At 43.4% G+C, this 15,168-nt stretch overlaps 1 protein-coding gene across 1 annotated transcript in view; it reads right to left on the reverse strand.

The window, feature by feature from the left end:
• GPR45 (G protein-coupled receptor 45) overlaps positions 1-15,168 on the reverse strand; it is a 61,659-nt gene that overhangs the window by 23,024 nt on the left and 23,467 nt on the right. The gene's annotated exons all lie outside the window — the stretch shown is intronic.

Below are 15,168 nucleotides of genomic sequence, written 5' to 3' on the forward strand. Positions count from 1 at the left end.
ATTCAAAATTCAATGACAGCAAGTTGGTTAGGAGGAGAGGTGATATAGCACTTGGGATAAATGTTAACTGTGCTCTTTGTGAGTCTTTATGAACCTGGGCCAGTTCCTTACCCTTGGTCCCTCATCTGAAAATGGGCATCTTGAGATTCCCTTTCTCAGCGTTATGGGGAAGAGCCCTGCGGTGCCTAGAATATGGTGAGCACTAGGTACAGGCTAGATTTTTTAATCCTTCTGCCTGGCCATAAATGTCTAAAACAAAATTGTCTTAGGCACCAGAAACCACACTGTAGGCAAATATTCAATGGCATGGAAAGATGTTCATGAATAAACAAGTACAAAATGAAGGTTCAAGAAGAGCTTGTAGAGCTTGACCCATTTATACGTGTGCGAGTGTTAAAAACAAGATTGGAAGTAAGTGTGCATGTGCAATGGTTGTCTTGGGCTGACCCCGTTGATCTCCTTGCCTCTCACCTCCCCCTCCTGAAGTCCCTCATCAGCACAGCAGCCAGGGTGCTCCTGGTCAGATGCAAATCAGATCAAGTCACTCTTGTGCATCAGTTTTTCCATTGGCCCCAAACTCATTTGGAAATGGGAGGGAAAGCCAAAGTTATTACTTACAAATCTAGAAAGCTTTCTATGCTCTTTCCCTCAGCTCCACCTTTCCTCTCTGATCCCCATATTCTCTCCTTCCCCCACCCCCCACTCTGCTCCTCCACACTGATTTCCTTGCTGCGCCTTCAACATATGGGGCATGTTCCAGCCTCAGGACCATTGCATGTGCCCTTCCCTCTGCCCAGAATATTCTTCCTCCAGCTCTCCACATGTCTCCTTCCCCCACTGCCTGCAAGTCTTATTTCAGAAGTTACCTTTCAGTGCGTCCTTCCCCGTTCATCATAGTGACCATGTTAACAACAAACCCACTGCTATTTCATGCCCCTGTCCTCTTCTTAGCGCTTATTACTAACATGCATGATAGACAGGGATTCCTGTTGGTTCTGTTCACTATTGTGTCTCCAGCACCTTTTAAAGTCTCTGGAGCAGAGTGGCCACTAAGTAAACGTTTACGAGATGGATGAATTATTTTACTTTCTTCCATTGCTAACTTATATGTTCTAAGATTTCTGCAGTTAACATATTTTGCTAATAAGGAAAAGGCCAATTGAAAAAGCGAGTAGCGTTTTATCTATATGTTTCTACTTTATGCAATTTCTGTTTTAACTCAAGATACTTGGATGTGATGGGCAGGAATGGAAAACAGAGACAGTGAGATGAAGGGAGAGAGAGGGAGACAGACAGAACCTGCTATTTCAGGCCGCATCCTGGATAGCAGCCAAGTCCTTTGCCAAATTTGGGGGCTGGAATTTAATACTACTGCTTATCAAGGAAGCCAACTTACTCATTGAAACCTAGGGCTAGAATATTTCAATACCAGCTGCTCCAATTTCTAGTAATTTCCAACATATTTTAATTGTTCAGGTTTCTAATAACATCAAACACATGTTTTATCCAGCATGAGGAACACATTCAGTTCAAAAACAGCCAAGATGGAAAACACTGGAAGTACATGGCCAAGCTACAGGAGTGAACCAGCCCCCAGGTTAGCAATTTGCATGTGGCTTCCCCCGTATTCAGCCAGGAGAAGAGGTTTATTTGCCATAATGGAGGCTCAGGTCAGGTTTCTTGAGACGCTCTTTAACAATCAGGTCAAACACAAGCCTGTTCTGTGTTAACCTCCTCTGAGTAATATTATCGGAGGCCTGGAGTGCATTGCAGATGATGACTTGATTCTTACTCGGATTCAAAGATCACTCTGGAGAAGGACTGTGATTGTCCCAAGTCTGTCCTTGCTTTTCTCACATATCCTCTCTAGGATATCTTCTCTATTCTAAGTTCTGGAATGCTGCTCAGCCCAATTCCACACACCAAACCCAGCTCCCTCTCTTGAGTACCAAAATCCATGGGACATCGGCTCTTGGATATTTCATACCCAATCTGCCCAACATGGAACTCAGTACCTTCACCCTCACAGGGGGCTCTCCCCACGCTCTGTATCTCAACAGACAGCCTATTTTCCTTGCAATTTCCAAAGCAGAATCCTGGAGTTACACTTGACTTCTCCCTCCTCTCACCTCATGCTTCCAGCCAACCATCTATTCTCTGTTTTAAGAATCTCAAAAATCGATCCACTTTTTTCCATCAATGCTTGTGTTTGGGGTGTGCTCCTCTCTCAACTGGATCACAGCAACCAGCAGACCCCAGGGTGGCCCTCCTGACATCCACCACAATCCACCCTCTGCAGCGGCCACAATCCACCCTCTGCAGTGTCATCCCACCAAGGAAGCTAAACCACATCACTCCCCGGTTTAAAACCCATCAACGGCTCCCTCCTAACCTTGGGATAAAGTCCAGACTCCCTTCCATGACTTACAAAGGTGTATGCAGAGTCATTAGAAGGTTGTAAAATCAATTACCAGCACTTAAAAAGTAGAATAGAATAGAAATACTGTAGAGTGGTTTGTGCATGATGAGGGCCAGTGTTGTCTGTGACTGTTGATTCATGCCTGGGTGTGTGCCCTGGGTGTAATTGTAAGATGTATTATTATTATTATTTTTTACCCTGGATTGCAGTCAAGACAAGTTTGAAAAATACTAGTAGACAAGACCTTTTGGGATCTGGCCCAACTCTCCAGGATCCTCTTTTACTTCTCCTGCTTTGCGATATTCTCTGGTCACAATGTAGAATCTGCAGTATCTAGACATGTGCAGTATCTCAAACATACAGCTCCAACTACCTCCAGCCCTTTGTGCATGATGTTCTCTTTTCTTGCAGTTCCTTGCTTGCCCTTCATCTACTGAGCCCTGCCACAGTCTTCCTTGAGCCCCAGGCAGGGATGGGTCACCTGCCCTATGTCACACTTACACTGTTGTGCATCCCCTGATTTGTGTCCATCTTTTCAGGGCAGGAATCATGTCTATCTTTTCACCTGTGTACCCAGCACATTGCAGAGGGGCCAACATATCAGAGGTAATCAACAACCTTGTGTTGGATGAACAAACAAATAAGCCTGTTCATTAACTCAAGAGTAGTTCACCGAGGATTTCTTGAGCCTCTCTGATGTGCTAGACCCTGTGGACACATAGAAATAAATGAGACTGCATTCCTGACTCAGATTCAAAGAGAATATGTCCCTGACCTCTGCTGCAGAGTGGCTTCTCCCCCAGAGAATGGCTCTCAGGCAAGTTCATGAGCAAAGCATGCTACAGGGCGATGCCTCCGAGAGGATAAAGGAAGGTTCTTTTGTGCTCCCACAAATAGAAATTAAACAAAATCTCCCCTAGCCACATGACTTTACCCAAAATTTCATTACTAGATATGAACCCCGTGGTTCATGCAGAACTGTAATGTTTTGGGGCGATGAGAAGTGTCATTCCTTGGGCCTCAGCCAGAAATAAAGACTTTGCCAAGCTCCCCTACTGCCCCGGGGAGAAGGAATACATAATCAACCTCAGTTATTCACACCTCATGATGGATAACTTTATTAATCTGTTCTGAAATAAAGTGATGTTGGGCAGAAGTGGAGAAGCTGGAGAGTTCCAGCTCCTGAGACCAGGCATCTCATAGAGAAGGAGAGAGTTAGAGGAACTAGAAGGACATGCTCCACTTCTGCCAGAGGGCTTTGGGATCAGCCAACCTGAGTCCTGATCTTGCCCTGGCCCTGCCTGCTTGGGTAGCTGTGGCCAAGGCACCTAAACTTTCAGAATCAGTTTACTTACCTGTAAAAGGGGAGGAAATATCTATGCCCAAGCTTGTTGGAAGGATGAAAACAAAATTTGGAGGCTAACTCTCCATGTGGGCTTTCCATACAGAGTGCCCACGGTTATGAGGGCAGCTGGGTCAACATTCAAAATGGTCATGAGCGAGAAAATGTGAGCTCTTAAGATAGAGAGGGGGACCCTGGGTGAGGCTGGGAAACAGGCTCAGGCAACTGTCACACACCCTGGAGCAAAGAGTGGGTCACAGACCAGTTCTAAGAATGAAAAGTACCATGGCCCATGATTAAGGAAGTAAAGAGGGACTTTTGCAAACCATTAAGCCACAAGGCACTTTCTGCATTAGTTTCATTTGATCTTTCCTTTACATATGTTATGAGCTTCTGTGTCCGGCAAACCCACCACCAGCAATGGAAAGCTTTCCGCAGTGACCACGTCAATTTGAGGAAATAGTTAAAGGAGTGAATATGCCTGCCTATTATCCCTTCGGGCCTTGCAGTCCTTCTGCGTATCTGATGTGAACACGCCTCGGGAGCATCCCAGGATGGCGTGTTCTCTATTTCCTGACCTGCTGGAAGACAGGCAGGAAATGAGAGGGTAGGTGAGGCCAGCTGGGCCCAGGGAAATGGAATACCCAATGTCTTTGTTCAAAATAACTTCCACTGATACCTTTGAGAAGCTAATATAAACCATGCGAGGGTGTCTTTGTGTTCCTGCAAATATTTAATATAAAACATGCACAAAACAGTCATTGGACTTTGAAGGAAAGGTGGTTTGTGTTCCCCAGAGAAATTCTAAAGTCAGATTTTCATGGAGTTTCTATAAGAAATTTGTAAAAATGAGGAAAATGAGAGGCCCACTTGGCTCTTCCCACGTTGGGGTGCAGCATAGTGAAAAGTGGAGTGCACTTTACAGGCAGGACTAGCTGGAGGCTCACCAAGGTGGATGTGTTGGTAAGTTTATGTGTCAGCTTGGCTAGGCCATAATACCTACTGGGTCCAACATCAATCAGGATGTTGCTGTGAAGGTATATTTTGGATGAGATGAACATATAATGCAGTAAACTTCGAGTAAAACAGATGTCCCTCCATAATGTGAGGGGATCTCATCCAGTCAGTGGGAAGGAAAAAGACTGAGGTGCCCTAAGAAAGAGAGAATTCTGCTTTTTCAGATTGCCTTACACTTAGCCGCAACATCCACCCTTCCTGGGAGCTCCAGGCTGCTGGCCTGCCCTCCAGATTTCAGACTTACAGCCTGTACAATTTCACAAGCCAGTTCCTTAAAATAAATGTATCTCTTTATATACTCACATCCCATTGGTCCTGTTTCCCTGGAGAACCTTGACTAATAATACAGGGCTGAACACCACACTCCCACTCCAGGTAGGAAGCCAGGTGGTCAGGGTGACAAGGGGGCCGGGGAGGAGGGTATTTATTGATGAGGGGGAGTGGAGTCAGGCTAACATCGGGGTAGTAGGAATCATAAATGGTTCTTGTGTCCCCACCCAGCTAGGAAATAGCAAGCTGGTTCTAAAAGGTTCAGGGTCACACATCTGTCCATTCATTCCTTCTTTCGTGTAACAAAATCTTGATTCTAAGGCTCTCTCTAGGTGCTGCGGGGCAGCAGAGAGCAAAGCAGGCCCTGCCTTCCTAGAGCTTAAGGTCTAGCAGGGAAGTGGTGATACACTGGTAAGTCAGGATTTGAAGAGGAGGAAAGTAAAAGGATAGAGATAAATGGACTGCTTATCTTAAGGCCCCCTTTTTGGTGGCACACACTGTGCTAGGTCAATAGGAAAGAGACAACCCCTCCTTCAAGGAGGTTTTCTGAGGGAGGCCAGTGAGTTACTAGGCACCTAAAATTCAAACTCTGTACAGGGGCCACACAGCATCCTGTGAGGCCACCGAGTTCTTAGGAATGCCCGGCACTTAGACTCATTCCTAGAGGAAGTGTCTTCAGAGCTTCTGAGCAGCTGCAACCCTCCTCAGGTCTCCCCCTTAGGGAAGATATGCACAGCAGCAGACTTATGCGCCTGTGAAGCCCCACAGGTGGGCTCCCAGGGGCCCGGTCTCGCTCAGGCACTCTTCCCCCCGGATGCTGCTTCCTGAGTCTTTGCTTATTGAGTTGGTCCAGACCAGAAGGCTGCCTCCTCCCTTGATTCAGATTCATGCAGGTCTGCATGGTTTCTAGTCTAGGACATAAGTAATGTCTCCATCCTCCTACATAGAAAAACCCCAGTCAGTCAAGGGGGCGGGAAAAAGAGAGAGCCTAAAACTGCAGTTCAGATGGGAGGGAAAAACAGGCTGGGGTTTCCAACCACACAAACTAGGGCCTCCATGAGCTGTGGTCTCTCTGGTCAGGCAGACTCCAGAAATCAACAGAGGGGACGTGCCTGGGGCTGGCTTGGTGGCAGTGGGGGCTCTGAGCTGAAAGAGCTGAAAGAGTTTTTCCTTGCCAATGGCAAGTTGTAGACTGCACACACTGAGCGTGGGCTGATGACCCTTCTCTGTTGTTAGTAACTCTTCCTAAAGGCAAGGGTTGACCACAGCATTAGCAACATTTGCAACGTGTGTGTCTTCTCCAGAGCCCTTTCATTTTGCTTGAATGCCTGAGGGAAATGTCCCCTTAATTGCTAGAGATGTGGTGGCAACTCTCTCTTGCATTTTGCACACATGGTGATGCAGGAAGTCCAGTTGGAAACAAGCAAAGTATTAATAACAACTGCAAATGGAAAGAATGATTGTACCCCAGTAAGAGCAGAGGCTACAAGGGAGCAAAGAGGTGGCATTGAGAATACACAAGACTAATATTTTATCTCGTGGATTAGGCTTTAGTTAAGAGAAAGGATCACGTCTTTCTATTTATTTCATATTCCTTCTACTGAGATATTAGAGAGATTTATGTGAGTGAACACAGTTACTATTTATTACATTAAAATGTACTGCAGTAAGCTCTTAATTTTCTGCATCAATGGCAGGAGGCATTTCTGGGTGGCAGAAGTAGTAATAATAATGATAATGATATTAATACTAACTACTACCTAAAGACTTAAACCTTCAGACCTGACACTATGAAACTCCTACAAGATAGCATAGGGGAAAGTTCCATGACATTGAATTTGGTAATGATATCTTGGATATGACACCAAAAGCAGGGGCCGCAAAAAGAAAAGTAGATAAATGGGACTACATCAAACTTAAAAACTTCTGTCAGGCAAAGAAAACAGTCAATAGTGTGGAAAGCCAACCTATGAAATGGGAGAAAATATTTGCAAATCTTATATCAAATAAGGGGTTAATATCCAGAATATATAAATAAATCACCACTCCACAGCAACAAAAAAATCAAATTACCTAATTTCAAAATGAGCAAAGAATTTGAAAAGATATCTCTACAGAGAAGATATGTAAGTAGCCAATAAGCAGATAGAACAACGTTCAACACCACTAGAAAGCCAGGAAATGCAAACCAAAACCACAATAAAGTTGGGCACGGTGGCTCATGCCTGTAATTCTAGCACTTTGGAAGGCCTAGGCAGGCAGATCGCTTGAGTCCAGGAGTTCAAGACCAGTCTGGGCCACGTGGTGAAACTCCATTGCTACAAAAAATACAGAAATTAGCTGGGCCTGGTGGCTCGCACCTGTGGTCCCAGCTACTAAGCGGGCTGAGGCAGGAGGATCGCTTGAACCTGGGAGGTGGAGGTTGCAGTGAGCCAAGATTGTGCCACTGCACTCCAGCCTGGGTGACAAGAAAGACCCCGTCTCAAAATAAATAAATAAATAAAATAAAATAAAAATAAATTTAAAAAAATTTAAAAAGATAAAATTGAATGCATTCCTTACACTCTTCACTATAAGAAATGAAACTGGGGGGAGGAGCCAAGATGGCCGAATAGGAACAGCTCCGGTCTACAGCTCCCAGCGTGAGTGACGCAGAAGATGGGTGATTTCTGCATTTCCATCTGAGGTACCCGGTTCATCTCACTAGGGAGTGCCAGACAGTGGGCGCAGGACAGTGGGTGCAACGCACCGTGCACGAGCCGAAGCAGGGCGAGGCACTGCCTCACTCGGGAAGTGCAAGGGGTCAGGGAGTTCCCTTTCCTAGTCAAAGAAAGGGGTGACAGATGGCACCTGGAAAATCGGGTCACTCCCACCCTAATACTGTGCTTTTCCGACGGGCTTAAAAAACGGCGCACCAGGAGATTATATCCCACACCTGGCTCAGACGGTCCTACGCCCACAGAGTCTCGCTGATTGCTAGCACAGCAGTCTGAGATCAAACCGCAAGGCGGCAGCGAGGCTGGGGGATGGGCGCCTGCCATTGCCCAGGCTTGCTTAGGTAAACAAAGCAGCCAGGAAGCTCGAACTGGGTGGAGCCCACCACAGCTCAAGGAGGCCTGCCTGCCTCTGTAGGCTCCAACTCTGGGGGCAGGGCACAGACAAACAAAAAGACAGCAGTAACCTCTGCAGACTTAAATGTCCCTGTCTGACAGCTTTGAAGAGAGCAGTGGTTCTCCCAGCACGCAGCTGGAGATCTGAGAACAGGCAGACTGCCTCCTTAAGTGGGTCCCTGACCCCTGACCCCTGAGCAGCCTAACTGGGAGGCACCCCCCAGCAGGGGCAGACTGACACTTCATGCGGCCGGGTACTCCTCTGAGACAAAACTTCCAGAGGAACGATCAGACAGCAGCATTCGCGGTTCACGAGACACCACTGTTCTTTCTGCAAACACCGCTGCTGATACCCAGGCAAACAGGGTCTGGAGTGGACCTCTAGCAAACTCCAACAGACCTGCAGCTGAGGGTCCTGTCTGTTAGAAGGAAAACTAACAAACAGAAAGGACATCCACACCAAAAACCCATCTGTACATCACCATCATCAAAGACCAAAAGTAGATAAAACCACAAAGATGGGGAAAAAACAGGGCAGAAAAACTGGAAACTCTAAAAAGCAGAGCGCCTCTCCTCCTCCAAAGGAACGCAGCTCCTCACCAGCAATGGAACAAAGCTGGATGGAGAATGACTTTGACAAGTTGAGAGAAGAAGGCTTCAGATGATCAAACTACGAGCTACAGGAGGAAATTCAAACCAAAGGCAAAGAAGTTAAAAACTTTGAAAAAAATTTAGACCAATGTATAACTAGAATAACCAATACAGAGAAGTGCTTAAAGGAGCTGATGGAGCTGAAAGCCAAGGCTCGAGAACTACGTGAAGAATGCAGAAGCCTCAGGAGCCGATGCGATCAACTGGAAGAAAGGGTATCAGCGATGGAAGATGAAATGAATGAAATGAAGCGAGAAGGGAAGTTTAGAGAAAAAAGAATATAAAGAAATGAACAAAGATTCCAGGAAATATGGGACTATGTGAAAAGACCAAATCTACGTCTGATTGGTGTACCTGAAAGTGACTGGGAGAATGGAACCAAGTTGGAAAACACTCTGCAGGATACTATCCAGGAGAACTTCCCCAATTTAGCAAGGCAGGCCAACATTCAGATTCAGGAAATACAGAGAACGCCACAAAGATACTCCTTGCGAAGAGCAACTCCAGGACACATAATTGTCAGATTCACCAAAGTTGAAATGAAGGAAAAAATGTTAAGGGCAGCCAGAGAGAAAGGTCGGGTTACCCACAAAGGGAAGCCCATCAGACTAACAGCGGATCTCTTGGCAGAAACTCTACAAGCCAGAAGAGAGTGGGGGCCAATATTCAACATTCTTAAAGAAAAGAATTTTCAACCCAGAATTTCATATCCAGCCAAACTAAGCTTCGTAAGTGAGGGAGAAATAAAATACTTTACAGACAAGCAAATGCTGAGAGATTTTGTCACCACCAGGTCTGCCCTGAAAGAGCTCCTGAAGGAAGCACTAAACATGGAAAGGAACAACCGGTACCAGCTGCTGCAAAATCATGCCAAAATGTAAAGACCATCGAGACTAGGAAGAAACTGCATCAACTAACAAGCAAAATAATCAGCTAACATCATAATGACAGGATCAAATTCACACATGACAATATTAACTTTAAATGTAAATGGACTAAATGCTCCAATTAAAAGACACAGACTGGCAAATTGGATAAAGAGCCAAGACCCATCAGTGTGCTGTATTCAGGAAACCCATCTCATATGCAGAGACACACATAGGCTCAAAATAAAAGGATGGAGGAAGATCTACCAAGCAAATGGAAAACAAAAAAAGGCAGGGGTTGCAATCCTAGTCTCTGATAAAACAGACTTTAAACCAACAAAGATCAAAAGAGACAAAGAAGGCCATTACATAATGGTCAAGGGATCAATTCAACAAGAAGAGCTAACTATCCTAAATATATATGCACCCAATACAGGAGCACCCAGATTCATAAAGCAAGTCCTGAGTGACCTACAAAGAGACTTAGACTCCCACACATTAATAATGGGAGACTTTAACACCCCACTGTCCACATTAGACAGATCAATGAGACAGAAAGTTAACAAGGATACCCAGGAATTGAACTCAGCTCTGCACCAAGTGGACCTAATAGACATCTACAGAACTCTCCACCCCAAATCAACAGAATATACATTCTTTTCAGCACCACACCACACCTATTCCAAAATTGACCACGTAGTTGGAAGTAAAGCTCTTCTCAGCAAATGTAAAAGAACAGAAATTATAACAAACTATCTCTCAGACCACAGTGCAATCAAACTAGAACTCAGGATTAAGAAACTCACTCAAAACCGCTCAACTACATGGAAACTGAACAAACTGCTCCTGAATGACTACTGGGTACATAATGAAATGAAGGCAGAAATAAAGATGTTCTTTGAAACCAACAAGAACAAAGACATAACATACCAGAATCTCTGGGACACATTCAAAGCAGTGTGTAGAGGGAAATTTATAGCACTAAATGCCCACAAGAGAAAGCAGGAAAGATCCAAAATTGACACCCTAACATCACAATGAAAAGAACTAGAAAAGCAAGAGCAAACACATTCAAAAGCTAGCAGAAGGCAAGAAATAATTAAAATCAGAGCAGAACTGAAGGAAATAGAGACACAAAAAACCCTTCAAAAAATTAATGAATCCAGGAGCTTGTTTCTTGAAAGGATCAACAAAACTGATAGACCACTAGCAAGACTAATAAAGAAAAAGAGAGAAGAATCAAATAGACGCAATAAAAAATGATAAAGGGGATATCACCACCGATCCCACAGAAATACAAACTACCATCAGAGATTACTACAAACACCTCTATGCAAATAAACTAGAAAATCTAGAAGAAATGGATAAATTCCTCGACACATACACTCTCCCAAGACTAAACCGGGAAGAAGTTGAATCTCTGAATAGACCAATAACAGGAGCTGAAATTGTGGCAATAATCAATAGCTTACCAACAAAAAAGAGTCCAGGACCAGATGGATTCACAGCCGGATTCTACCAGAGGTACAAGGAGGAACTGGTACCATTCCTTCTGAAACTATTCCAACCAATAGAAAAAGAGGGAATCCTCCCTAACTCATTTTATGAGGCCAGCATCATCCTGATACCAAAGCCGGGCAGAGACACAACCAAAAAAGAGAATTTTAGACCAATATCCTTGATGAACATTGATGCAAAAATCCTCAATAAAATACTGGCAAACTGAATCCAGCAGCACATCAAAAAGCTTATCCACCATGATCAAGTGGGCTTCATCCCTGGGATGCAAGGCTGGTTCAATATATGCAAATCAATAAATGGAATCCAGCATATAAACAGAACCAAAGACAAAAACCACATGATTATCTCAGTAGATGCAGAAAAGACCTTTGACAAAATTCAACAACGCTTCATGCTAAAAACTCTCAATAAATTAGGTATTGATGGGACTTATCTCAGAATAATAAGAGCTATCTATGAGAAACCCACAGCCAATATCATACTGAATGGGCAAAAACTGGAAGCATTCCCTTTTAAAACTGCCACAAGACAGGGATGCCCTCTCTCACCACTCCTATTCAACATAGTGTAGGAAGTTCTGGCCAGGGCAATTAGGCAGGAGAAGGAAATAAAGGGTATTCAATTAGGAAAAGAGGAAGTCAAATTGTCCCTGTTTGCAGTTGACACGATTTTATATCTAGAAAACCCCATTGTCCCAGCCCAAAATCTCCTTAAGCTGTTAAGCAACTTCAGCAAAATCTCAGGATACAAAATCAATGTACAAAAATCACAAGCATTCTTATACACCAATAACAGACAAACAGAGAGCCAAATCATGAGTGAACTCCCATTCACAATTGCTTCAAAGAGAATAAAATACCTAGGAATCCACCTTACAAGGGACGTGAAGGACCTCTTCAAGCAGAACTACAAACCACTGCTCAATGAAATGAAAGAGGATACAAACAAATGGAAGAAAATTCCATGATCATGGGTAGCAAGAATCAATATCGTGAAAATGGCCATACTGCCCAAGGTAATTTATAGATTCAATGCCATCCCCATCAAGCTACCAATGACTTTCTTCACAGAATTGGAAAAAACTACTTTAAAGTTCATATGGAACCAAAAAAGAACCTGCATCACCAAGTCAATCCTAAGCCAAAGGAACAAAGCTGGAGGCATCACACTACCTGACTTCAAACTATACTACAAGGCTACAGTAACTAAAACAGCATGGTACTGGTACCAAAACAGAGATATAGATCAATGGAACAGAACAGAGCCCTCAGAAATAACGCTGTGTATCTACAACTATCTGGTCTTTGACAAACCTGAGAAAAACAAGCAATGGGGAAAGGACTCCCTATTTAATAAATGGTGCTGGGAAAACTGGCTAGCCATACGTAGAAAGCTGAAACTGGATCCCTTCCTTACACCTTATACAAAAATTAATTCAAGATGGATTAAAGACTTAAACGTTAGACCTAAAACCATAAAAACCCTAGAAGAAAACCTAGGCAATACCATTCAGGACATGGGCATGGGCAAGGACTTCATGTCTAAAACACAAAAAGCAATGGCAACAAAAGCCAAAATTGACAAATGGGATCTAATTAAACTAAAGAGCTTCTGCACAGCAAAAGAGACTACCATCAGAGTGAACAGGCAACCCACAAAATGGGAGAAAATTTTCGCAACCTACTCATCTGACAAAGGGCTAGTATCCAGAATCTACAATGAACTCAAACAAATTTACAAGAAAAAAACAAACAACCCCATCAACAAGTGGGTGAAGGACATGAACAGACACTTCTCAAAAGAAGACATTTATGCAGCCAAAAAACACATGAAAAAATGCTCACCATCACTGGCCATCAGAGAAATGCAAATCAAAACCACAATGAGATATCATCTCACACCAGTTAGAATGGCAATCATTAAAAAGTCAGGAAACAACAGGTGCTGGAGAGGATGTGGAGAAATAGGAACACTTTTACACTGTTGGTGGGACTGTAAAGTAGTTCAACAATTATGGAAGTCAGTGTGGCGATTCCTCAGGGATCTAGAACTAGAAATACCATTTGGCCCAGCCATCCCATTACTGGGTATATACCCAAAGGACTATAAATCATGCTGCTATAAAGACACATGCACATGTATGTTTATTGCGGCACTATTCACAATAGCAAAGACTTGGAATCAACCCAAATGTCCAACAATGATAGACTGGATTAAGAAAATGTGGCACATATACACCATGGAATACTATGCAGCCATAAAAAACGATGAGTTCATGATGTCCTTTGTAGGGACATGGATGAAATTGGAAATCATCATTCTCAGTAAACTATCACAAGAACAAAAAACCAAACACCGCATATGCTCACTCATAGATGGGAATTGAACAATGAGAACACATGGACACAGGAAGGGGAACATCACACTCTGGGACTGTGGTGGGGTGGGGGGAGGGGGGAGGGATAGCATTAGGAGATATACCTAATGCTAGATGACGAGTTAGTGGGTGCAGTGCACCAGCATGGCACATGTATACATATGTAACTAACCTGCACATTGTGCACATGTACCCTAAAACTTAAAGTATAATAAAAATAAAAAAAAAAGAAATGAAACTGGCCAGGTGCAGGGGCTCACACCTGTAATCCTAGCACTTTGAGAGGCCGAGGCAGGCAGATCACTTGCGGTCAGGAGTTCGAAACCAGCCTGGCCAACACAGAGAACCTCATCTCTACTAAAAATACAAAAATTAACCGTGTGTGGCGGCGTGTGCCTGCAGTCCCAGCTACTTGGAGGCTGAGGCAGGAGAATCACTTGAACCCAGGAGGCGGAGGTTGCAGTGAGCTGAGATCGAGCCACTACACTCCAATCTGAGCAACAGAGCAAGACTTCATCTAAAAACAAAAACAGAAAAACCACAATAAGGTATCACCTCACACCCATTTGGATGACCACTACAAACAACAACAACAACTAGAAAATAATACGAGTCGTTGAGGGTGTGGGGAACTGGAACCCTTGTGCACTGTTGGTGGGGGTGTAAAATGATGCAGAAAACAGTATGGCGGTCCCTCAAAACATTAAAAATAGGATTACCATATGATCCAACAATTCTACTTCCGAGTATATACCCAAAGAAGCGAAAGCAAGATCTTGAACAGATATTTGTACACTCATGCTCACAGCAGCATTATTCATAATAGCCAAGAGGTGGAAACAACTTGTGTCTGTTGATGGATAAATGGATAAAGAAAATGTGGTCTGTCTATACAATAGAATATTATTCAGCCTTAAAAAGGAAGAAAATTCCAACATATGTTACAACATCAATAAACTTTGAGATATTATGCTGAGTAAAATAATCCAGTCACGAAAAGAAAAATATAGTATGATTTCACTTATATGAGGTACCTATATTAGTCAAATTTACTGAAAAACTAAAAGGATGGTTACCAGAGGCTGGGGGAATTAGAAAATAGAGAATTATTGTTTAATTGCTATAGAATTACAGTTTTACAAAACAAAAAGAGTTCCAGAGATTGGTTGTACAACAATGTGAATGTACTTAATGCCACTGAACTGTACATTTTAAAATGGTTAAGACAGCAAATTTTAGATTATGTGTTTTCTTTTTAACTACAATTAAAAATGCACCAATTCCAATTTTTTGAAGAAAGAAATGACTACTGCTTATGATTACTATGTGTCAGGGACAGAACCAGGCTTCTTACTTATAACATTATATGTGATCGTTACAATGACTACAAAGCATCCTTCGAGGGTAGTGACTATTAGTTAACCCATTCTGCAGAGGAAGTAACTAAAGCTTAGAGGGCAAATAACGTACCCAGGGTCACACACTGGTCAGTGGACTGGAGCATACGAGGTTGACTAAATTATACAACTAGTAAGGGCTGAGCTGGAATTAGACCTCACTCCAAGCCCAGTATCATATTTCAGGCAGTCAGAGAG

Source organism: Pan troglodytes, chromosome 12 (genome assembly GCF_028858775.2).
Source record: "Pan troglodytes isolate AG18354 chromosome 12, NHGRI_mPanTro3-v2.0_pri, whole genome shotgun sequence".
In the NCBI taxonomy this organism is placed as follows: domain Eukaryota; kingdom Metazoa; phylum Chordata; class Mammalia; order Primates; family Hominidae; genus Pan; species Pan troglodytes.